General features: G+C 34.8%; 1 long non-coding RNA gene across 1 annotated transcript in view; it reads right to left on the minus strand.

The window, feature by feature from the left end:
• LOC121036070 (uncharacterized) overlaps window positions 1-26,191 on the minus strand; it is a 384,864-nt gene that overhangs the window by 24,607 nt on the left and 334,066 nt on the right. The window contains exon 6 of the long non-coding RNA XR_005793219.1: window positions 125-5,211. This is a non-coding gene — a long non-coding RNA (uncharacterized LOC121036070). The remainder of the gene's footprint in view (window positions 1-124; window positions 5,212-26,191) is intronic.

Below are 26,191 nucleotides of genomic sequence, written 5' to 3' on the forward strand. Positions count from 1 at the left end.
GATCCAACTCTCTTACTGAAGATGTTTGGAAACTGGAAAGAGAATCACAATGTAAGTCTACAATTTCTCAACATTCACTTATATGTATAGGAAAATAAATAGAAGGGTTTCAAGAAAGACCTACCAATTTGGATGTACAAAACATTGATGTTGACTCATGGCCTAGGGAAAGCTAATTCAATGGCAAGGAAAGATGATTCCACAGAATAGTCACTTGGTGCTCACAAATCATCAGACACCTACCAACAGAGAGGGAGAAACTTCTTAGAAAAAAGGAATGGTTAAATCCACCTGCATAAAAGAAGCCAAAATACCTTAAAAGACTAAGATGCAAAGTGGAAGTCACTATTCTTATTTCATTAACCTAACTGATATGCAGTCCATGATTATTCATACACTTTTTTAGGAATCAACTATTAAGGTAACAAACTTAAAATCACACTACTTATATGAACAATGAAAGATTTATGTCACCATATGAGAATTTTTCACTTTTAAATTCCCCATAAAACATGCATGAAATTAGCTGACTGATTATAAAAACAAAACTATTTAATCTTACATTCCCTTAATATCATTACCTTCAAGTTTCACCTGCTTTTAAACTTCCACAAGTAAAACATTACATACAAGTTAACAGTTCCGGATAGTAAGGCACTTCATCCGGTAAAGCTACATTTAACATAAGAGAGATTTGGGGAAAAGGCAATGAAAGTTGAAGCTAACTCACTGAAAAGCTGCTGTGGATGATTTTATGACAATATGTCAATTTTTACATTGATTTTATTGAGACTTTTTACAAATGAAGATATATACATATATAATAAATATATGCATATGTGCTTCAGTGTGTATTTGACCACAAATCATCAGAAAACTAAGTATGGAGATGACAGATAATAATAGCACCTAAGTTTCTGCACACTAAACATGTATTTGCATAGCTACACGAAAAAGTCTATTTTTCAGATGCTTACAAATGCCCAGGATTTTTTAAAACTTCTCTATATTAGAAACTTCATTTTCCTTTTCCAAATACAGTTACTAAGAGATCAGTGGAATTTGAGTACCGAGTTAAATGTCTAGTAAGAAATTAAACAAAAGAATCCAAGTAATCAAAATGATGCCTGTGCTTGCTGCCTACGGAAATGTAGGCAGCACTGCATGTGTAAATGGCAAGAAAACTTGGGCGTTAGCTAACCCTTTACGTACTGTTTTCTCAAAACCTATCCAAATATGACAGCTTGTAAAACCATTTACATATTTATCAGGTGAATTCGACCAAACTTAGGCATGCCCATTTGGAAGAGAATGGAAGGCAGTATACACCTTTTCTGATTTCATTAGTAATTAACTTATACTATAATTCCCCTGTGATACTTATACCTCTTCTAGAGATTATTAATGTAGCCTAAAGCCTAAATGACTTAAGAATATCTCTATATACCTCTTCTTTAGCTTCTGGAACACTAAAGTGTTAAGGACTTTCATACGAAGAAAAATATTGATCCCATGAACCCTGCAATGAAATATAATCATATTTAGATTTGGCAAAATTCCAGAAGTGACTGCCTTGATGGATCCTAAAAGACCTAAAAAAAAATGCCATTTTGGAAAATTGACATTTTCCTTACAGAGATTAAAAGTTAAATGCATGAGTATCACAATATTAACAGAGCAATACAAAAGAGACAGAAAAAAACTAATACTTCATTGGTCTTTGATAGATTTTAAACTGATAAGTTTAAAGTGAGTGATGATTTTTAAAAAAGGAACTTGAAGTTCATAGTAAATTAACAAGCAATCTGAGAAAAGAATAAGAATCAAGCGGAGGTTAGTATATTTATGTAAAACAGTGATTTGCTATTTCAAAATTAAAATGTGAAAATAAGCTGGTGTCAGAGAGGAGGTGATTCCTCATTTCCACCGCATTGAGCAAGCTCACATCGGCAGCAGACAGCTCTTAATATATGCGTCTGGCTCAGGCTGGTCTCCCAACCAGGAAGCCATCGAATTGTTAATATCACTGCTTTTTTTTTTTTTTTTTTTGTATGCAACACACATAATTTTCTCGTTCTTTGTTGTAGACCTCTCCTTTTATTTTAAGCTTAGTATGATCTGATTTTCCAAATCATATTTTATACCCCCCAAACAATATTATTCTGTGACAGCTTAGGTAGAAATGCAGAAAAAGTGGCATTCATCTATCCATATACAGCATAAAGTAGTTTTATATAAACAAAGTCACCCACTTATATCTCTACTCACCTTTATGGAGTAAGAGAAAAGCTTTATCAATGATGTTCTCAGAAAAGATAGTTTATATGCAGGAAGGTTACATTGAGAGGGTTCAACGAATGCACGATGATTAGTAAAAAAGCAAGATAAACATCACTGCACGCTAAATTCAGCTCTGGCATTTTTCTTCTATGAAACAGAAGTTAATATATAGTGCAGTTCATAGATATAATAACATAGAAAATATTGCATTTGAAATAGCTTATATCTGATATCACTATAGCCAATAAACAATCATCCCTTATATTATTTTAGAAGTAAATTTATGAAACACCTTTTACGTGTTATTTATGATTGTGTTGAATCAGGTGTCTGCAAACATATACCTGTATGTGACATTGTTTTATATATGAGGTCATTCCTGATCGGATATATAAACATTGCTATTAAATATAATCAAGTCTCTATGCACTTGTAGATACATACACATAGAGTTCTTTGAATTGAGAAACTTGTGCTTTTAAAGCTGTCTAATTATAATGAAAACGTGGTTAAAACAAGTAAAAGATCAATACTACCAAAAATCTTCACTGTTTATATTACCTCCTTTCAGATGGAGTTTTAAAACCTATGTTTATACACACACATATACACACTTAAAATTTCAGAGATTCTAGATAAATGAAATAGGTGATATAAATAAGGAATCTGAATAGGTACAGTGTGGACACATGCTTAAACATATTCTATGTGGCTTGTATAGATGAAGAATATGTTTATAATATTGTAGTATCAATTTTTCAGGAAATACAAGTCATGGGTGATTAGGATCCTGGGATATTTCAAACATGAGTAATTGTAATAAATCCAATGAAAAGGTGAACAAAGACTCCATACAGTGTTCTAAAGTACATTCATACATTTATTTTAACAATGCAGAAGATACATATAATTTATAGCACCCATGTAAAGCATTAGAGTTAAGAGAATGAAATCATTTCGGTTCTTCTATTATGGAAAGTCTGTCATCTCCATTTTGAATCTTAGTATCTGCAATATTATTGTAAAATCTGTAAAGGGGTTTAATATACTGATTCCACTTACAAGAAATAAATATGTGATGTGGTAATGGCTAATAATGTTCAAATATGACATGGTAGTTATAGTTGGAATAGTTTATAAAACTGAAATTCTTAAAAAACGAAAACTATGCAGTTCAGATTCAGTTGACACATGAATAGAGCAGTCTGACTTCATAGGTGGTGTTTACTGATTTATCTCACATAGGTTCATGATATATATACAAAGTAAAATGTAAAGACGAAAAGGTACCATATTTTTGCTAATTACTGATGACTCTTACAACCAGAGTATGCCTTATTAAAATATGGCATATAAAGTATTTCGTCTGGTTAAAAGACTAAGGAAAACTCTGGGAGTAAATACCAAGTATAAAATAGCATTCTCCTTAAATCAGTAGTAAAAACTAATAGGGTCAGTAAAGAAGATTGTAAATGATTTATTTCTAGGCCTCAAGCATGATTATAGCTATACATTACATATTCTGAGCCATAATTACATGGAGACATATAGGATTTATGTAAGTAGCTAATGTATATATTTCTATGCATATGAAAGAAGTTTTAAATATAAACCACTCTCTTCCTTATTAACTAAGGAGGTATTCTCTTAGACTCTCTCAAAATACATTAAAAGAAGCATTTTAAAAACACCTGTATTTTAACTTTGCTTCTCACATAGTTATCTTCTATTGCTTTCATATGGTCTTTATAATATAATACAAATGCTACTCAGTGCAACTCTATAATCACTTTTGAGTACAGTTTCTGAAAATAGTATATTTGGGGGTGGGTCATGATGAAAACATTGCTGATTATAAAGAAAAGCATTGTTCTTTTCTCCTAGGCAGAATCTATGTATGTTCTTTTGTTCTGGTGGTAACTGCAGACAATCAATAAGGTCCAAAGCTGCTGGTTCCCCTCCGCCTAGGTCCCAAGAGCCTGACTTGTGATGTTACTAAAATACCTCACAAGTTAGGGTCTCAGGGACTAGGAAAAGTCTGGTTTGATGCGGTAGAATTCTTCTTCCAGTAATAAGGCTAGTTTAGAAATTACAGTTGGGTTCAGTTAAACTTTTTCCTCTAAATACTAATTAAAATACATACGTAGAAATATATAGGATATATAAAAGTTAGGATTAGCTGAATATTCACGACGACCATTTATAGACTAATTCCAGACCTTAAAATAATGAAGAATATGAGAAACAATGCAGACAATGAACAGTTAAGAGTCATTCCATCAGATCCAAAGAAAGAGACTAAAAATGGGTTAAAATCTGTTTCTAGCAGATTTGTACAGAAACACCATAGCCTCTATTACATTAAAGAAGGATTATATGCCAGTTAATGGGACTCTAATTGAAATTCTGCTTCCCATTACACTTCTTTACAGTACAACTGTTAAGGTGGGCCAAGGACATATAACACTTTAAATCTGATTTAAATATATACTGTTGCAGCTAAGAATAAAACGAAAACTTTTTTTGCATGTTATAACTTAATACCTCTGAAGCTTGATTTTTCTCTTTGAATCTCCAAACTATTCAGACAGCAAATATTTCCATGCATACTCTGTAGCTATTTGAGCAATGCCACTTAATAAACATGTAACTTAAAATGCTGGCAACATGAGAAGAAAAAAAAAAAGATTCTATTTCTTAAATAATTGCATTATAAAGCTCAATACTTTTGAAAATACACAATCCCAATCCTGCATATTCACTGAATTTCCTCCGATCTTTTAGCCTTGTTTGTGGTTCAAGAACAGAATTGGTACTTTAGGAATGATCCAAGGTTTAGTAGCATAAAACGCAGTGTATAACAATCGGACCAGCCATAACATAAAAGTCCTGGCCACAGAAGTGGAATCTGGTTCTTCTGAAGTGGTTGATCTTAAAAGGGAAAAGAGGAGGAAAAAAAATGGAAAGAATTAGAATGTTTTCCTGTAGAACAGGTGAATCATCCATTTCCAAGTAAGCTGCAAGGAAAGCTGAACAAAATATTTGCTAACTGGCCCCCCTCCTCCACCCTAGTACCACACCCCTTTCCAAACCACCACCCCCCACCCCCTGTCCAGATCTTTACTTTGCCTTGCAAGACTTTAAATATTCTGCTCCATGATGTAATGCATCATTATATAAGATCTCTTTCTGTTTATCATTTGATTTTCCATACTGAATCCGTTATGGCTTAAAATAGTAAATAGTTAAAAAATAAAATAAAAAAGCAGCACTCACAAAAAGCAAAAAATAAAACAGTCCTTAGATATAAGTCCATGCTTTTCCTTAAAACTGAATATGGCTTTACAATTTTTGACCATAGCATTCAACCAATTATTAGAATGAAAAATCTCACCCCTCCATAAATATGACATTAACATAATTATACCACCCCCATCACGGAGACCCATCCTCCTTAGGGAATACATCTGATGCTCCAAAGATGGAAATCAGTCAGATTTTAGTTGCTCTCCAACGTACCTTTGCTTCTCACTGACTGACTGGCTTTTACCCTCCACGCACTCACACGCCACCCCCTCCCCTCGGCTAGACACGGATGCCCGAGCGAGCACGCGCGCGCACAGGCATACAGACACCCAGCGAGAGGCGAGGCAAAGCATCTGATGCTGACTCAGAGCGCTTCTGTGTGCAGGGGGTGGCGGCGGCTGGTATTTTCACTGCGCTCATCATTAACATTAACTCACAGTCTAGCATCCACCCTCTCCCAGACCTGCGGGACTGCAGCATTTGCATGACGCTGTCACTCTAGCCTTTGCAGGTCAGATGATAGGGGGGGAAATAAAGAAAAGAAAGAAAGAAAAGGAGTGAAAAGAAAAAGCCCCAAGACTCTCATAAAGAAATGCCTTCATTTCTTCCAGGGGCTCCTTATGTTTCTACCTTTCTACTTCCTCTGTGGCTATGTCTCAGTTGTTTGACATCTTTCCGGAAGAAAATGTCCTGTGCTTCAATGAGCCAGTAGTCAGTTGGTCCTCCCCTCCCCTCACACTCGGATCCCCACCCCTTCTCCCCTCTAATCAATAAGACAGATCTCCAAATGCAGTTGTGGACACAGGCTCCGACACAGTCTCATCCTGGATCCACTACCTCAGAAAACAGGCAGCCAGGCTCACACGTGATAGAGAGATAACGCCAGCAATTCTTGAACAGTCCTAGACTTCATTCCATGCCTTCTTTTTCGGCGCCCCCCCCCCCCACCCGGCTGGAGAAAGAGCAAAAGGAGTCTTCCCACTTCTATATGAAGCCCCCAAAGAGCCCAAGGGACACATGAGTGAGACCCATCTGCATAGATCAATCATTTCTATTTAATAATGAACAAAACTACAATTTTAATAAAAATAATTGCTTAATATTTTTATTAGCTGTGTTCTCAGTTCGCAGGAATTATAAGATCTGCCAGGATCTGAGTCATCAATATGATTTAAACTGTGTTGAAATCCTAATTTGCTGCAATAAAACCAACCAACGGGATATTGGTATATTTTTTATTTTTATTTGATTTAAGAACTTATAAAAATAATAACAAATAGCTGTGTGGTGGTGAATGTGTAAAAGTTTTTAGGATTAAAAAACGCTTGCAGGCTGTAACTATTAGAGATTGAATATATGCTTACATAAAATATGGATTTGTGTACATATATGAAAACAGTCTACTATATACGTTGTTACAAAAGGGTCTAAAATATTTGGCTGAACACAACTCTATTTATGCTACAGTGTTTCACAACATGAAAGACGGTATGTAAGTATTTATCCAGTTCCTTTGTTCTTCGGCGGTTCTTTTTAATGACAAAATGTGGTAAACTGCCTACCTTTCCTTTCTACATGCGCACTATTTCTGAATTACTTGCCAGACAGAACTAGCCATCGATGACTCTGCAGCATACAAGAATTACATACAAAGGAAAGTACGGCCATTCGCAAGCCAACGGTAATGCTGTCTGGTGCTGTAGAAATTTCAGTTTACTCACACAGACAGATCCCAGCATGCACTGCAGCACTGCAGGACCAACTAAGGTAGCAGTTTGGCAACAGATCTGTGGCAACAAGCGCGAAGCACAACCATTTGCAGAGGTTCCAAAGAAAACATCACACAACCCATAAAGAGAAAGAAGCCTCTGAAGCAGGAGATGTGTGTCTGAAATCAGCTTCGACAGGCTCCTGATTTGAAAGAAAAAAGAAAAGAAAAGAAAAAAGAAAAACTTAAGTGCAAAAACAAAACAAAACAAAAGAAAACAAAAAAACACAAATGAAAGAAGGGGGCACCCAAAGAAAACATGGAATTAAGTACACACTCTCATGAGAGAGAGAAAGGCAGGAAGAAAAGCATAAGAAAAGGAGAAAGAAAAGGAAATGGAGAAATAGGAAGAGGGAGGGGAATGATGAAGGAGGGGAAGAAAGGAACAGGAAGTAAAGAGCAAAGAATCACCGAACACTGAAGCAACAAATAACATATGAAATTAGATTTCAGAACCTCAAGATTCAGGAATTGTGTTCAAGTTCAGAATTTAATGAACAACTGTAACAGAAATTAATGCGTGTACAGCAGAGCTTAAAATACTTATTGTCAGTAACAGAGATGCCTGCTGACTTCTTCCTTCCTGTTCTACCTGTATTAAACTGGTCATCTCTTCAGGTCTGTTTGCTCAAACCCATCTTTTTTTCTTTTTTTCTTTTTTTCAAGCTCTCCAGCATCTTTGTCCTTTATGCTATTTTTTTTTCTAGACTGTGCCCACAATACTCTGGATAAATTAATGCCATGACCTCGCTATGGCTATCAGACGTAAAATGTCGACTATTTTAATAATTGAACATGCGCTTACAGCAAACTGCCTACTGATATCTTAGCTCCGTGCACTGTCTGCAAGAGCACCTCATTCCCAGCTCTGTGAATCAGAAACAACAGATGCAAATACAACTTTTTCCCCCCAAAATCTATGTCATCTCTTTCTCTTACATTCATAGACAGACACGCACAACACTCAACTTTACAGAAGGCATAAAAGCACTTACTAAGGAGGTTAGAAAATCAAGAGGAATAAAGGTTTGATGAAAAATAATGATTATGACTGAATGGCCATGCATTTAAAATATTTATATCCAAACAGGAGTTAGCCAGTTTCAAGTGTCTAGGCTTCTGTCAAGACCACCATTAGGGCCAATGGGAATGCAGACTTGATTAAATCAATATTTGTTTGAAAGAAGATGTTGTAATCAATCAGTTCAATTGCTGCTGTCATAGATATGGGTTTAAGGTCTCTTCTGATTCTAATTTCTCATCACCAGTACTAAAACATCCCTAAATGAGGCTTTGACTATGGCTAAACTATTTACAAGGTAAAAATTTTACTATTTTATACTTCATTTAAGCAATGCAATGCAAGTATGGTCTTGCTAGATTAATTATTTTTACATGTTATTTGAGTTTTGCTCTGTTTTTTAAAAAAATAACCAAGATAGATCTGGATGTATATCAAATGAAATATTCAGTTAGAGGAAGCAATAACTACTGTGAAATACTTTAATATAACCTGTCCTCCACCTTACTGACAAGGCAGGGATATTTTATTTCTTACAGAGGCCATTTGAAATCAGGATTATTATGGGAATCATATTTAAAAATATTGGTGGGGCTTGGGGTAAGAGATGAAAAACAAAGATCTGATTCAAACTCTGATTCAAAAGTCTGCATGGATATGCAGAATATATTGCTTTTTGCTAGTTGTATAATATTTTCATTGTTTTACTTAACCTATACTCTTCTAAAAAGGTCCGACCTTTTTAGAAGAGTGTAGCTGTTTTTAAAAATGTGAACGTAAGGGAAGGGAAACAAAAATAATATAAAAACAGGGAGGGGGACAAAACATAAGAGATTCTTAAATATGGAGAACAAACAGAGGGTTACTGGAGGGGTTGTGGGAGGGGTATGGGCTAAATGGGGAGAGGGCATTAAAGAATCTACTCCTGAAATCATTGTTGCACTATATGCTAGCTAATTTGGATGTAAATAAAAAAAAAAAATAAAAAAATGTGGCTATTTAAAAAAAATTTTAACGTTTGTTTATTTTTGAGAGAGAGAGGGGGAGAGAGAGAGAGAGAGAGAGAGAGAGAGAGAGAGAGAGAATGAGTGGGGAAGGGGAAGAGAGAGAGAGAGGGAGACAGAATCTGGAGCAGGCTCCAGGTTCTGAGTTGTCAGCACAGAGCTCAATGAGGGGTACGAACCACAAGATCATAACCTGAGTGGAACTCAGATGCTTAAACGACTGAGCCACTCAGGGGCACCCACATGTACCTATTAAATTAAAATTAAGTAAAAGTAAAATTTCAGTTGCCTTAACCATATTTCAATGTATAATAACACACATGGCCGGTGGTTACCATCTGGGACAATGCAGCTATAGAATATTTCCACCCTTGCAGAAAGTTTTATTGGATGGGCTGACTTAAACTGTCTTTGTGAAAAGTTTATACATAACTGATCATTGGGTCCCAATACTTTCTTTCGAGTCTATTTTTTTTAATTTTTTAATGTTTATTCATTTTTTGAAAGGGGGAGAGTATAGGCAGGGGAGGGGCAGAGAAAGAGGGAGACAAAGGATTCCAAGCGGGCTCTGAGCTGACAGCAGAAAGCTCAATGCAGGGCTTGAACCCATGAACCACGAGATCATGACCTGAGCCAAAGGCAGATGCTTAACCGACTGAGCCATCCAGGAACCCCCTTTCCAGTCTATTTTTGGAGAATGAATCTATACTGATCTACTTAAGCATCTAAATTTCTTCTAACTGAAGAACATCTAGTGCTTTTGTTTACTAATAGTTTTGAAATATGCAAGATTAATTGCGGGGAGGGGTTTTCTTGCAAATGACTCTAAGGTAGTTGGTAACAAAACCATTAGAAGACACACACAAAACACTCAAGCTGAAGCCTCTGAATAAATCTGACAGATGCTGATTTGTCTAACCTTTCCCGATATGAGAGCCATGCTCTTTCTTTGTGTCAAACAACATATCTTACATATTTCTGTTTTCAATAAAGAAGGGATGTAATAGTAGTGAGTAACAAAAATCCAGAGAAAAAGTAATTTTTAAAAATCCTAATCATATAAGGAAGGAATAGCAGTTAAGAGCAGCAACAACTATGGTTAGAGTTTATATTTTTTTAAGAGAAAACAAATAGTAATTAAAGTGTAGGGGAGACAGGAATCAGATGCCAATACACAATGTTGATCTGGTTGGGAATTTTCTACTGAATAAAACACTGACAAAAACAAACACACACAAAACTGGTGTGTGTGCGTGCGTGTGTGCGGACCTAGTTTAGGTAATTTTGAGTTACCAATCAGATTCTAGAACTAATTATCCAAAACGAAATGAAAATATAGTAAAATACAAATGTATATGAATTACTACTCTAAAAATGTTATGGTGAGGGATATAGCTAGTTTTTAACCAGGAAAAAAAAAATCTGACCTACATTTTCCTTTCAAAGTTTAGTATTTGGACTACTAGAGGATGATTCAGTGCTTAACTCAGACACTTTTGACTGGGATGCAAAAGGTTTATTTGTCAACCTGGAATTATTTTTTTTAACTCTCTTTTGATAAGCACAGAGCATTACAACTGACATGGAAAAATAATCACACAGATTTCCTTTCAGGGGTGATCCTTTAGTTGCTGGTACATGAAATCTAATGTTCATTCTTCTAGTGAAGAAATGTATGATAGTAACTCTCTGTGGTAATCTCTCTCCCTCTCTCTTTCTTTCCCTCTTCCTTTCCCTGCCTCTGCTTCCCTCAAGTGAGCAACCCCTTGCGGATCCAGCCTGTCATCAATATCCACAAGGGGACCTCATTCAAAGCCACACCAGTGAGACGAGACTTGAGGAAAGCTTGTCTGCGACCAGGTAATTAGAGCAAGAACATGAACTTGAGGGAGGTCTTGAAGGGAAAGTGGCAGTAATAGCCACTGTTGTACAGCCACACACAGGAAGGACCAAATAGAAATAGGTCTTGAGGATGCTGGTGGAGTATCCGTCTTTCATGAAAAAGGCAGAAAAAAAAGAAAAACAGGTATGACAATGAGAGGCAATTTGGATACCATGAAAAAATGATGCCATATCAAATTATATGTAAATCTGGAAGAGTATTTTTCAATAGTTAGCAGGATACATACCAATAATAAAACAACGTTTCTGCTGTGTTGATGTGCTTCCTAGCAGGTGAAAGAGACCAGAATTAATCCTGGCTTTTTAAGATGGGACATGAGTAGAAAGGATTTAAATGGTATCAAATGACTTCAGAATTACTGTCCTCTTTAGAGCTTGAACATTATGGCAAAGAAGCAATAATAGTTTATGTTTAAGCTACCGTTACTCTAAAAAAGTACTGTTTTCCTTATGTTCTACACACAACACTTTGAAACAGAGTTGGGAAATGGGAAGGGAACTGATCTATGAGTCAGAAAACTGGGTCTAGTGCCAACTCAGTAAATAATAAAGTTTATGGTCGCAGATAAGTCACTTAACTCTCAGAACCCTAGTTCCTGTATCTTTAAAATTAGGAGGGATACTAGGTTAATCATCAAGGCCTAATTCAGCTCTAAAATATTGTGCAATGGAAGGGGAGTAAAATCGGAAACATATGTCAGTCATTACTACTTACTATGTAGATATTTGCATACATAATTATCTGATTTGATTTTCATAGTACTGTTTGTAGCATCTATCTCTAGAAAGATCAATGACACATCTTCTTTATGTTCCCCAGTGATATCTCACCTAACAACTAAGTCTCAAAAATGTATCATTTCAGGGGCACTTGGGTGGCTCAGTCGGTTAAGCACGCAAGCCTTGACTTCGACTCAGGTCAGATACGACGGTTGGACTCAAGCCCCACATTAGGCTCTGCACTGACAGAGTGGAGCCTGCTTGGGATTCTCTCTCTCCCTCTCTCTCCCTGTCTCAAATAAATAAATAAATAAATAAATAAATAAATAAATAAATTTAAAAAATGTATCATTTCATATTAGCTGCATAATATGCTAATGTTAAAATGTTGCATTAGATATTTTATGTGGTTTACCCTATTTAAATTTAAATTTTCATTTATTTGAAAAAATATACAAAATATTCTCATTTTAGAACTAGGGAGGTAGCAATTTTCTAAGATTTAGAAAAATGTGTACATACTGTTATGGTACATGCACTAGGGAGAAGAAGTCATAGTTTCCTTGGATAACTCATTTTTAAAAATTAACCTATATAGATAAAAAATGTTTTTGATTAATGGATCAAATAGACATATTTCAGCTTTAATAATGCATTCAACATGTTAGGCTAAAACACATCAGTTTATAAAACTTCCTTCAGTAGATTTTAGAAGTTTTAAGTAAAAAAATCAGGGGCACCTGAGTGGCTCAGTTTGCTAAGCGTCTGACTTCAGCTCAGGTGGTGATCTTGCAGTTCCTGGGTTCGAGCCCTGTGTCAGGCTCTGTGCTGACAGCTCAGAGCCTGGAGCTTGCTTCAGAATCTGTGTCTTTCTCTCTGCCCCTGCTCTGCTCATGCTCTCTCTCTCTCTCAAAAATAAATAAAAATTCTTTTAAAAAATCAGAAAATCAGGTGAATCATAGGTTTAAAACTCTGTCAACTATCAAAAACTTTTAAGACATCTTTTTGTCTTTTCAAAGTGCACATTGTGAATGCTGCTTAATTTGGGTGGAATAAACTTATTAATGGATAATTATTATTCTGATTGCTCATAATTATTCATATTCTATATTTTTTAGAGTTTCCCTCAATATGAAAAAAATATGCTGATTTCATATGGTTTGTTTCATCATAAAGAAAAAGTCTTTATCTATTGATCATAATAGGTAAAATAGAGCAATAATGATTAAAAATGTATTTTGTTTATACTTTTATTTCTTTTCTTAATTTTTTTCTATTAAAATAATGTATATTTTTGAAACCCATTATCATTTAATCATACATATTCTTTTCAAGACTGAATTTTCACTTTGTTATTTATATGCTCAATGACAAAAATTGTTTCTGGATTAATATATTTTTAGAAGTATAAATACTGTGAGACAAATTTAACTTTTCAAAACCTATTCTTTCATGAAGAATGCCACTATGCTATACTCTCAAATGTTATTACATAGGTTTTCCACAGAAGTTGAAGAAGGTTCCACTACCTGAGAGCAGAGGAAAATGCTTCTAGGCATGATGAACCCCATTTAAATATTTCTGAACAGTGAAGGTTCAAGTGTATCCTGCATTCCCATGCTTTGTTCCCATTCTTTCCAATCAATTGTATTGATTTGTTAAGGGTTAGAGGGTACACTTTCATTGATCAAGGAAATAGCCTGACACAGCAAAACCGTCTGACAAGTCAAGGCAGATCAATCCCACCTTTGCTTCTTTTTGGATACTTTATGGTTATTCATTCTGCATCACCCAAATTCCATAAGATATATCTTAGCCTAAGAAAGGAAATGGAGAAACTTAACAGAAGACCATGGGGGAGGGGAAGGAAAAAAAAAGTTAGAGAGGGAGGGAGCCAAACCATAGGAGACTCTTAAAAACTGAGAACTATCTGAGGGTTGATGGATGGGTTGAGGGAAGGAGGGGAGGGTGGGTGATGGGCATTGAGGAGAGCACCTGTTGGGATGAGCACTGGGTGTTGTACGAAACCATTTTGACAATAAATTTCATATTAAAAAAAAAAAAGAAAGGAAATGGAGAAAGAATCACCTATTTTCTTGGGTAAAAAAATAATACATTTCTGGATATTCCCCACACTGAATTGCTTTTGAACTTGGTGGACATTATATCACCTGATCAAGTGCTTGGCTTCATCTTCTAGTTCATGCGAAAATTCTGTCCCTTTTCAGGATTTTACAAAGTATTAGGGAAAATTTTTTTCTTAAAAATGTTGAATTCATTTAGAAAACCAGTGTCTGTTTGAAAACATATCATTGTAGCCTTCTTTTCCAGAGCCATCTACCCATTCATTTTTTTACTGCCTTGGTGCAACTGGCTGAGCTGCAAATAGTCCACTGGTCCTGACAGCTTCTTTGTCACTTCAAGAAACTGGAGGACCCACTTTAAGTTGCCTTGGAAAATCAGTTAAAAAAAAACGCCTTTATACAGGGGCGCCTGGGTGGCTCAGTCGGGTAAGCATCAGACTCTTTATTTCAGCTCACATAATGATCTCCCAGTTCATGGGATCAAGCCCCGCTTTGGGCTCTGGGCTGACAGTGCAGAGCCTGCTTGGGATTCTCTCTCTGCCCCTACCCCACTATCGCTCCCTCTCTCAAAATAAATAAGCAAACTTAAAAACAAACCTTCAAACAGTGTTTTGGCATATTAATACACTTAGGAGGGTATTTTGTAAGACACTGTACTCTAAACCTCCAGGAGTTACTAGTACTTTGATTTTCACTGTCCTGAAAAGTTACATGCTATTTAATATCCTTCCTACCCTGTAAATTCTACTTTGGTAACAAAGTAAATATTTACAAAAATTCAAAACCCTCCTAGCCCAAATGGCCCACAGGCCTGTTAACTTTTTTGCAGTCATGCTTGATTATATATCTTTATTTAGCAATTTAATTAATTTATTTTCTCTTATGTGCCACAAGCCATAACTCATTAAGGAAAAGGGTTAGAGTTTATGTTTAGATACTTTGCCATTATAGAACTTTGAATTTAGGAGAAACATATTTCCATTCCTGTGCTGGAAAAAGACATGTTTTAAAGTACACATTAAACAAAAAAGAACAGCTTTTCCATTACTAACTGCAGTAGGACAGAAAACTTACTGGTTCTCTTAAATACTACTAAACCTTTAAAACATTTGCTAGATGACAGCATTATAGAAAAAAATAGTTTCTTTAGCAAAGAATTAAAGCTGAATATGCAACATTTCTTAGGAGCATTGAATAAGTCTATTTGTCCAGCTTACTTTGCAAAGATTGCGTAGAAAACAGCACCATAAACACTTTCAGTCCCCACACAAGGGCTAAACAAAGAGTCCTCTTTCTAGCCATCTAATCGGGTAATTTATTTTTTCAACCATCACATAAATCGAAACACAGCTGTAACCAATGACTTGCAGATCCATTTCCCAGCCAGCTGGAATCAGTTCTGCTGAAACAGCAAGATTTTTACATTGTTCACTTCTGTACATCTGGAGAAATCATTGAGGTTCAAAGGTGACCAGAAAAGCTCTTTAAATAAATTCAACCGACAGTGAAGATTTGCCTAAGGATCTACAGACTCCAGATTCACTTTTACAAAACGTTCATTTCATGAAATTAATTCTTATAAAGGCTATTTGCATCCTCATCTGTATAGACTTTATGAGTTGCTAATTGAATTATGCACTTAAATGCCTGTTTCTTTCAAACAACTTGCTTAGGGTGCTTCCAAACTTTTCATAAGAGTTGTAGCTATTTAAAGATGGTTACATTAAAACATTATGTTACATGCAGAAACATGGACTACACAGACCTGGAACAAAAGTAGATACCAGAAATGTACCTACTCAACTCATATCTCAAGTTTAATCTTGTTTAGCTAATATAATCCTCTATTTAGATAAAAATAAAGGAGAAACACTATCCGAAAGAAAGCAGAGCAGGAACACCCCCATCAAGCCAGGCAGGAAAATCCCTAAGGAGCCAGAGTCCTGGGAGAGACAAACCTCGATTAGGAATGTTCCACATGAGGTATTCCAGGGAGGTGATTCTGGCATAGAAAAGAAACCCAAGAGTAGCAGATACTTGTGCTCTGCCCTGGAAGCGCATATGCGCACCCAGGGCAGCAGCTGACATTCCCAAAACAAAAACTGACGCAGCCAACACTTGATGTAAAGAGCCTTCTGCAAAAGTTGGATAAACTAAGAGCAAATAAAAATCCAGAAGAATAAATGTAGCTTGGCATTTAAATTGCACACAATATATCGATTCAAATGCATCATTTTCTTCACTAAAGCCATCACAAAGATAATTCATCTTGGGAAAATGAATGTATAGGTCTGCCAAACTTGTCAGTAGTTTTTCTTGTGTTAAAAAAAAAAAAAACGTACACAAACTAAGCACCAATACATTTTGTTCTTCCTTCTCTGGTTAAGTCTATATACTAGTAAACAAGTTATTTTCCTTAGCCGTCTTATGCAAATGTGTGGCTATTTCAATTACAGTGGAGGAAGAGTCAGTAACTTCCTTATGAATTATATCTCTAAAAAAATAAATATAAGTGAAAAAACAAATAGTACTAAAGTATACTTTTAGTTTTCACTGAATGACAGATGGTGTTCTCATAGTAAGGAGCAATTCCCCATTAGATGTTGAATTCACATAAAGGTGTATATAAGTTCATTCACTTGGTGAACATATGCCTGATTTTTATGTGTCACTGTGCACAAAAGCTATAGAAAAATAGTCTGGAACAGTTAGAAATGTGATTTAATAAATAATAAAATATTCAGTGTCATGAGGATTACATTTATGATTTTAAGAATTTCGGAATCAGAGAAAATCGAATCTGCCCTCTTGTCCTCTACTGGTTATTGACTGGCCGTGGCACCTCGAGGAAGGCATGTAACTGTACAGATCCCTGTAAAATAAGAATCTAATGTCCCTTTCAGCTCAAATGCCCACATTCTTATAGGTAATTTTTGAAATCCCAATATATGTCTGTTTCTCCTATTGCTCCTGAAATGTAAAATCTTAGATTTTCTTTTTTAATTTCATTACTTTGGGGATGAACACTATTAAAAAACAACAACAACAATTATCTGTCCCTTTTTAGATATCAACCACTAAATCCAGAAATAACCAGAATCGACTACATCATATTCTTGATGAGTAGAGGGAAAGTTAACTTTATGGGAAAAAATTCTTTAATGGACATAGCTTAATTTTATGAATACATCATTAAAAATTAAGCAACCAGTTAAATTTCTCATTGTTTTAAAATAGGTCTAAAATTAGGCAACTCCCACACTCTGTTCCCTACTGCACTATTAAAGCAGGCTTCATAAGGAAATTCACATGACTGAAGTTTCCAGTGCTATTTATAAACATTTTAGTTATTTAAATTCATATGTTTCCCAGAATCCTGTGATCTGTGATGTCTATACATTGATTCAAATGTGCAGTGTTTCTAAAACATCTGTAACATATGACATATTTACCACATATATATTCACATTTATACAAGTGAACATTATATTTGTAAACAAAAAATATCCAAAAATATTCATAAGCCGTGAGAGAAAATCACCTGTACCAATAGCGTGAAAAGTTCTCATGTTCACAGACACTTGTTCATAACAAGACAAAAAAAATAGACTTCCCACAATAATTTCAACTGGATAATAAGAGGAGGGGTAAGTTCTTATTAGAAAGTAATTTGTCTTAGGTGTTTCCTAACTGATGATAGCTTGTAATATGCCCAGCTTATAACTAAATTTAATAAAAAATGAATTAGTCATGAGGATTCCCTTTAAGAATTTCAGGGTAATAGAAATAGTTCCTTACTTAGATCTACCTACTACTATCAAACTGTGATTTTTTACCCATTTTCTTGTCTCACAATTTTTCAACATTTTAGTTATAAAATACATATTTGTAAGTGATTCAGGAAAACTTGATAAAAAAATGCCCTATCAGTGTCATTATGAATTGTTAAGCTCCAAAAATGTTGTCATCCCTTGTTCGTCATCAAGAACTAAGAATGGGTTTTTCATTGAATTTTGGGCTGGTTAGACTATAAAGGTCTAAAATAGGCAAAAATTCAATGCCCATTTGTGAATTTTGCTTTTATTATGCTAAAGGATTATTTTGTCCATTGATATTAGCCTGACTCTTTTTAAGTACTAGTCAGACATGATATTCATCAATATTCCAAATCCTTTGTTAAGCATATTACATACAATCTTGTGTGATAATAATAGTTTTAATTTCTTTGGACTAGCTGTTTAGACAGTCACGATATACATTTTAAAAGTATGTCTTTAAATATAATTACCATTAAAATAGCCAGAAGAATTATAGTTGTAATTTAATAAAGGCTTTTAAAATCCTAATAATTGATTTTTTAATCATCTAGGCAGCATTTATTTATATTAGTTATTTGCTTATATGTATATTTCATTTGCAATGGTACCCAAGTTTCATCCAGTCTCTATGGGGAGATGGTAGAATTGTACATATTTAAAAGTGGTTTGAAATGTGGTAAGGTGGAAAGTTATAAGAACACACATTCAGGGAAGGGTGAGAAATCCAGTTTTGTCACACAAAGATGAGCGTAAGGAGAATGCAGGGATATGAGGCAGGAGAAGCGCCATGGGAAACAGAGAAAGAGCTCATAAGACCAGATGATTTTCCACACATGTTCTAGAGCCTTCTTGACTCAAATAATACTTCCAAGTTATGATTATACATGAACTAATTTGTCTCTTTTCTATATAAAAAATATGTAGTATTTAAACAATTTCTTCTCTATGTCTGATGAAAGAAAACTGGATGTTACATTCACTTGCAAAATATGATGGATTTATCTTTAAATTTTAAGCTCACCACTGCATATAATCAGGAATAAAGATTTTTGAAAGTCTACTCTGACATTGGAATTTTAAATTTTGATGGGTTTTCTCTGTCAGAATCTGGCCGGTCCAGTCACTTCTCTACCCAGCTTTGGATATTGGTAATATTCCCTTCATATGAAATATTGAGAAAGTAATCAAGATATTTGACAACCGTAAGATTATGATCAAACATTTTGATTCTTTGACAGGATTATCAGATCTATGGACCCCTTGTCAGAAAGTTGAATATCATGAACCAAAAGGGTTTAGCCAAAATCTGGAGGTCAGGAAGGAATAGACTGTTAATTCAGGTATAAATTCTTTGGGAAAGAAAAAGACTACAAGTATATATAATGTATGTATGTGTGTGTGTGTGTGTGTGTGTGTGTGTGTGTGTATGTTTTTTATAAAATATGTATGTATATATTTATATATATTGTATATTTATTTATTTATTGTATATATTTATATGCACATATATGCATATATATGCAATTATATATTATCATATTATATATATTATTATATATGATATATAATTATATATATAATTGTGTATATACATATATATATAATTTTTTAGTTTAATCCTTTCAGTCACTCAGAAAGTAACTTCCTGTTAAAATGGCTCCTAGATTTATAAAGATATGGAGAAATCAAAAACCTACAAGGTGAAGCTTGATTTGGAAGCTTGATTGATATCACCTATCAATGGGTGAAGTTACATACCAGGCTACTACTAAATAAAATTATTTTAATTAGAGTAAAACTAGGAACTATCAAAATATGCTGACATTCATGTTAGGGCCAGGTTTCATTTTTTTCTTCTTTCCCCCAATATCACCACCCTTAATCAGTTTTAAAGACCCAAAATTTCTTCCTTTCCAAAGAAAGGATTGTAAAATATTATGTTTGAAATCTTGAGTCTATTTTCTTTCAAGTGGATCTACAAGTCTTCCAAATACACCATGTTACTCAATACATTTATTTTTCCATTTCTTTAAAAATTTCCCCAAATGTTATAGGCACCACCATAAGCGAGCCAGGGGCAGAGCTTTTGACCTACATAAAGGCTATATCCATGAATTAGCCTAGACAGAAGGCACATTACACCAATATTACTATAACTATAAGCTTTATATCTGTGCAATAAATTAAAATAAAGTTAGGGGAAAGAAGGGATTTGGGGTCAAGTATCTCAATACTTTTTGCCTTTTTTAGGAACCAAACTCACATAAATGAAAATTTGATACATAAAAAATTCACAAAATCACATTCAATTGGACACCTCAAATAGTACACATCTTTCAAGAAGAGTTACGTGAAGCTATTTCTAAGCTTTCAGTCACATACGAATTTAATTTGACATGTATTTTGTGAACATCCACTGTGTACAAGTGACTGCATCGCTAACAGAATTAACAAAATGAGGGGAGAAATGGTATCTGTCCTTGAACACCTTAATAAGTAGGGGAGGTGTCAGACACAAACAAGATTATAGTGCATGAAAATGTGAAGCATGCTATTTTATACAAAATGCTCTGAGAACAAAGGGGAAAGAGATGATTAATATCTAGCACTGCAGAGAAGGCCCATGGCAGGAAGCTCCACTTGAGTTGAGCCTTGAAGGAGAAAGACACTAGAGGAGGCAGAGTTCGAGAAAAACAAAACAAACCAAACAAAAACAAAAACAAAAACAAAAACAAAAAAACCAAAACCATCTAGTCTGGAGGTAGAGAAAGAGGAGAGGCTCAAAGTGGGGATTCATGCAATATTTGGGAAAATGGCCTGGCGAGAGTGACAGAACTCTGACTTATGCAAGGAATGCTATTAGGAAAAGTGGCCAGGCAGTTGGACTGGAGCACAGTTATAACGGGTCTTTAATTTTATACTGGGAGTTTATTATTTAGGCAAAATAACCAACTAAATTCTTCTTGAATAGGGTTTTTTTTTTTTCAATTAGAATAATGACCCCATAGCAGTAATACCAATAATTGTCATGGATTCCAACCCTGAATCTCTATCTAGTCCTGTGCTGATATACATCATGCCATTTTATCATACCAATGACTCCACGAAGTAAATGGCATTTCTCATTTGCAATTTATTGACAGGAAATCTGAGCTTCAAAGAAAGTTATGTACCCAAAGTCATACCACTAGTAAATGGCTAGAATTTGATCCTTGCCTATGTGATTCTGAAGTTTGTCATACCACCTCTTGAAATTAAATAGGCCTCTCTTAGAGAACACTTTTGAATCTGGATCTCACTACCCAAAAATGTGGGCAGTCTACAGCATGCCAGGAAGATCCTCCAAGGAACTTCTAAGAGGGTACAGAGATCCCTTTGTATTCTGGACAGTTTGGAAGTGACAAGGATTCAAACATGGGTCTTTCCAATCCCAAAGCTCATGTTCTTTCCTTCACTGCATGCTTCTATTTGTCTAATTGATAACTAAGCAGCTGTAGAAAATTTCATCTTGGGAATGTACCACAATTTGCTTAACTATTTCCCAACTGCTGAAAGTCTCTAGGGGTTCCAATTTGGGTATACTGTGAATAGTGTTGAAATCAATACTTTTTGTCTCTCGTTCTCTATTCGCATTTCCTCCTTTGTGTAATATTGCAGAAATGAGAAAGTTAGAATGCTTTAAAATAGCTGAGTAATTTTGGCATAACTGAAAAACTGGTAGCCGAGAGAGGTTTTCCATTTTTATCTGTAGAATATCTCAAACATAGAACCATAGTAACTAATATGATTTCTTTAGAGCCTTTGCTTATAGGTTTCATTCATGCATTCAATTTTCCATTGTTTTATTACTCAAACGCTTTTTTTGCTTATCTATTTCTGATCTGACAACACATTAAATGAGAGATCAAGCAAAGATAATTTTCCTCTACACGGCAGACTTTGAGAGTAGCCACTGAGTACTTTAATGTTCAAAGAATATATCAAAAAATATTCTATTTTCTCCTGTGTGGTAAAGTCTGAAGTTATACAATAAAAGAACATTTAGCAATACACCAGTATGTCTATTCCAAGGAATAAGGTCAGTTGGTAGAACATCAAAGTTTGTACCAAAATCTCCCATGAGGATTTTCTCGAAACAAGAAATCTACCAGTTTGGAAGCTTTTATTTGCATTCTATCGAATTCACATTTCAAACATTTTTAACCTTTTGAAAATAAGCATTGAAATCACAGAAAAGTATGGATAAGTGTATCACAGGACAAGGTTTCTGAGAGGTCTACATTAATTCTGAAAGCACACAGCACTTCTAATTTGAGAATTAGATATATTTTAAAAAGCAGATAAAAAGTGCGCTGAAACTTAGAAACTCTGAGTTCTAATTCTGCCTCTGCCATGTTCATTTTGAAACTACAGACAAGCTACTTAGCAGTGTGGGGTTTTGGTTTCACCATTGAAAAGGCATTAAGCTACCACATTGGATTGGAATGTCATTTCTGCAACTCTCAGCCCAATGAAAATAAAAAGTACCATATAAATGCAAAATAACATTTCCATATAACAGATTGATACAGGCTTATTTTAGCCGCTATTTTAAAATCAAGTTTTGTGAAATGAAAAAAATTTCCCAATTCATCTCTGCTTCTTAAACCAGGCTTTACGCACCTGGATGTGGTGACAGAGTTTCTGGGTTTTGAAAATGTGACGCAGCACAAAGAGTACAGGAAAAAGCCTGAACTTTTTCCTTTGATTGAGGTACATATGGTCTAGTGGGGTAAAAAGAAATAGAGACTGCCAGTGGAATTTTCAGGATGTGAGGGCACTGTTATTCAGAGATGAAAAATCAGATAAATAAAAATTTCCAAACTGTAGTAATGCCATCCCATCACATATCCCTTCCAAAAAAGTTTTAGATTTACAAACCAAAGAAAAATATGAAAGGCATTTAGACTCCTTAAAAAAGATGACCTTATAATAATGTTTAAAGTAACTACCTGCACATACAATCTAAAACACATGTATGCTTATGGGAAGGAACAGGTGGTGAGGGAACAAATCAGGGAAATGTAATATGTATGGGTCCTTTTACTGGTTTCTTCTATGCACCCTGGTGTTTCTGTACTAAGAGAAGCAGCAGCGGGGCACTTCCTCACCAGGATAGGAGGGGATAGATTGGGTGGATTCTCAAATAATCCCAACCAGTTTTAAATGGTGCTGACTTGTACTGCAATAATTTATCCAAACCTCAGACACCCAACTTTTGCAATTGTAAAGTGAGTGGTACATGCCCATATATCTTGGATCATTTTCACATTTCACATTTCACATTTCACAGTTTCTTTTCACTTTTAGTCATTATTTCGGGAAAAAAATCAACAAATAGTGCAGAGAAATATAAGCCATATTTACTCAGACTGCTCCTCATCTCCTATTCAGGTAGGCTTGAGAGTATTTGGAAGGATTTTGACCAATATTCTAGACAACACTCCCACACAGATCTGTTAACTAACTAACTAACTAACTAACTATATATATATATGTATATATATATATATACACATATATATATATAATCACATTGTTAGAAGTGAAAGGATTTCACTAATGTTTATTTCTTAAAGAGAATTGAACATGTTGAGTATTGCACAAATTAGGAGCATACAGTACAACAACAAATGAATAGCAGCGATAGAACAAAGTGGAGCTTGTTTAATAAAAAATGCTTCTTCAGTCATTCAATCCGTATGGTCAAAACTCTTTTCACAAAAAGGCTATCTTGAACAAATCACAGAGGTAGAATTTCTAAACAAAGAGGCAAAAGTTGACCTTCCTAATTTTCAGGACAACTACCTAAACTATGCCTACCATTCTTGAGGATCCAGGCACTTTAGACTTTTATGTATCCCAAACACGTCTGGAATTTCGTATTCCTTTCTTCAGAACGGTTTGCCCTATCTTGAACAATGCCGAGTTAAGAATTTAAAGAAACCCTGTAAATTTTCCTTGAGATTAAGTACAAAATGTGTTAGACACTATTTTTAAAAATATGAAGATAGGAAAGAAAAGTCACGGAACAGTCTGTTCTTGAGGAGAAATAACAATGGTACATAATAATAAAAAAAGATGAAATTACTAAGGGCTTCAAAATTTAACAACACATGAGATTCAAACATGTTTCTCTCACATTCCTCACTCTCCTGTTTCACCGGCTTATATCATTTTCCTCTTGGGATTTACCAGACAACTTCCATGTCACCCGCTACTCATCCACTGAGCGGATGCATTGTGATAATGTGAAAACCATGCCTTCTAGCGCACAATCACTAATGCAGCTATGGGTGACAGAAATCCTACTACACTCGACTAGTTGAGCCTACTTCTATTTCTACCTATATATTCAAGATGCTTTTTGCCGCCATTCCTATCATTTCCATCAGCTTTTAACCAACTACTAAATGGTTCATTCACCAGACCTACTGATTTTGTGATGGCCTCTTTTTCTTTTGAGACTGTTGTGATAAATTCAGAAAACACTTGGTTACTCTTACTCAGTTGTCTTTGTTTGACTATTAGATGGTAGTAGTTTGGCATGTGTTTTGTTAACAAATATAGATAGATCCTATTTATTGACTTTGTTTTCAAACAATAATGAACCATTAAAAGTATTTGCACCTTTCTCTACTTACACATGCAAAATTCATTACATGAGTTTTCATTACATCCGTTACATTTTCTAGCTGTGACTGCAGCAATGAAAATCTTTTAAGTCTTTCCCAAAGTGCAGCAGTAACACAGCTCTAAGGGAAGATAACTTGAATAATAAAGAGTAGCCAGAGAATTGAATTTCATAAATGTGATAACAATTTGGAGCTTTAGGTCACACTAACCATGTTTCTGATAACGAAAGAAAACTTTTGTACCTTGAGTCCTGGTTATCAGAGAACATTGCTTAGTTCTAAGTTAGGAGTCTACACCAAGGACATCCTTACCTATTAGCCTTACCTGGTTTTAAAAATAATTTATTTTTAGAAAAATTATTAGGAAAGAACATACTGGTTTTAAAATTGTTATTGAAGAATGGATCTAATTCATGTATGATTTGAGTAATATGTACACATATATTACATAGAACAGAATACAGCAAGGCTAGTATCACAAGGCCTCTCTCCTTTGGTCAAAACAATAAATGGAAAAGAAAATGCTAGCAATGGTAAAAGAGGTAATATATGCATCAAGAGGAAGGCCAGCTGCCCATAGTTCAAAAAGCAGAGCCTTAGCTCTTCTGGAACAACTTGTGAATTTAACAAGGATCTAAGAGCTGTCACCTGATGTAGACTTACTGACCAGACTATCTGCCAAGTCCATCCCTATTTTTCCTGCATGGGACTGGACTGACCTTTGCTATTACCACCTAACAGGCAGCTCAGAGTGGGTGGGATAATGTTTAATTGGAATAAATCACGTAGGTAGCACACTGAACAAGGCTTAAATATTTAAAGAACTATTTAACTGTTTGAAGATCAGCTCTAAGTAGGCTGATAAAACTGAGTTTAACCTAAACAAAGAAAATAAAATAATTCAAGGCACAGACACCAGAAAAGGAAAATTCATGAAATAGAATCAGTAATAAAATGTGCAGGAAATATGTCCTTCTATGAAAGCCTAATTATATCATGTTTGGGGTTTGTACACTGATGATGTGATGTGAATTTTGGCTGCCAGAAGAAATAGGGATATTTCTGAAAAAAAGGGGGGCAAACCACTTAAGCCATCTCATGGGCAATCATTCCTTTCTTCTTCAAAGTATGTGTAAATATACAATAAATATAAAGAACAGAACCATTATAATTATTTGAATATTAATATTTGCAAAGAACTACACATAAGGCTATTCACAGCTATTCAAAATTAAGATGTTCTATTTTATTGAAATAAATGGAACTCATGGAAAGGAATGTGCATTATTTTTTTTTTAAAAAATGAGTAGTACAGACAAAACAAATAACGGGAGAGTTGGAATCTTTCAGTAGCAAAAGGGACAAGCAGGTAATACAGTCTTCATTTTGAAAACCCATCATTTCCCTGCAAATAGATAACGGGTGTTAAAATGCCTGTTCAAAATCTCAAAATAAAATAACTCTTTTCCGCAAAAACTATGACTAAAAATGTCCTGGATAGGAAACTTTTCACATACAAGCATCCTAATTATGGAATTAAAAATAAGCATTGTACGTTCAAATACAAAGAGTTTATTATATCATGAGTTTCCATGTAGCCCTCTCTAACCCGTA

This window comes from Herpailurus yagouaroundi, unplaced genomic scaffold (assembly GCF_014898765.1).
Source record: "Herpailurus yagouaroundi ecotype Mexico unplaced genomic scaffold, PumYag 162, whole genome shotgun sequence".
Taxonomy (NCBI): Eukaryota; Metazoa; Chordata; class Mammalia; order Carnivora; family Felidae; genus Herpailurus; species Herpailurus yagouaroundi.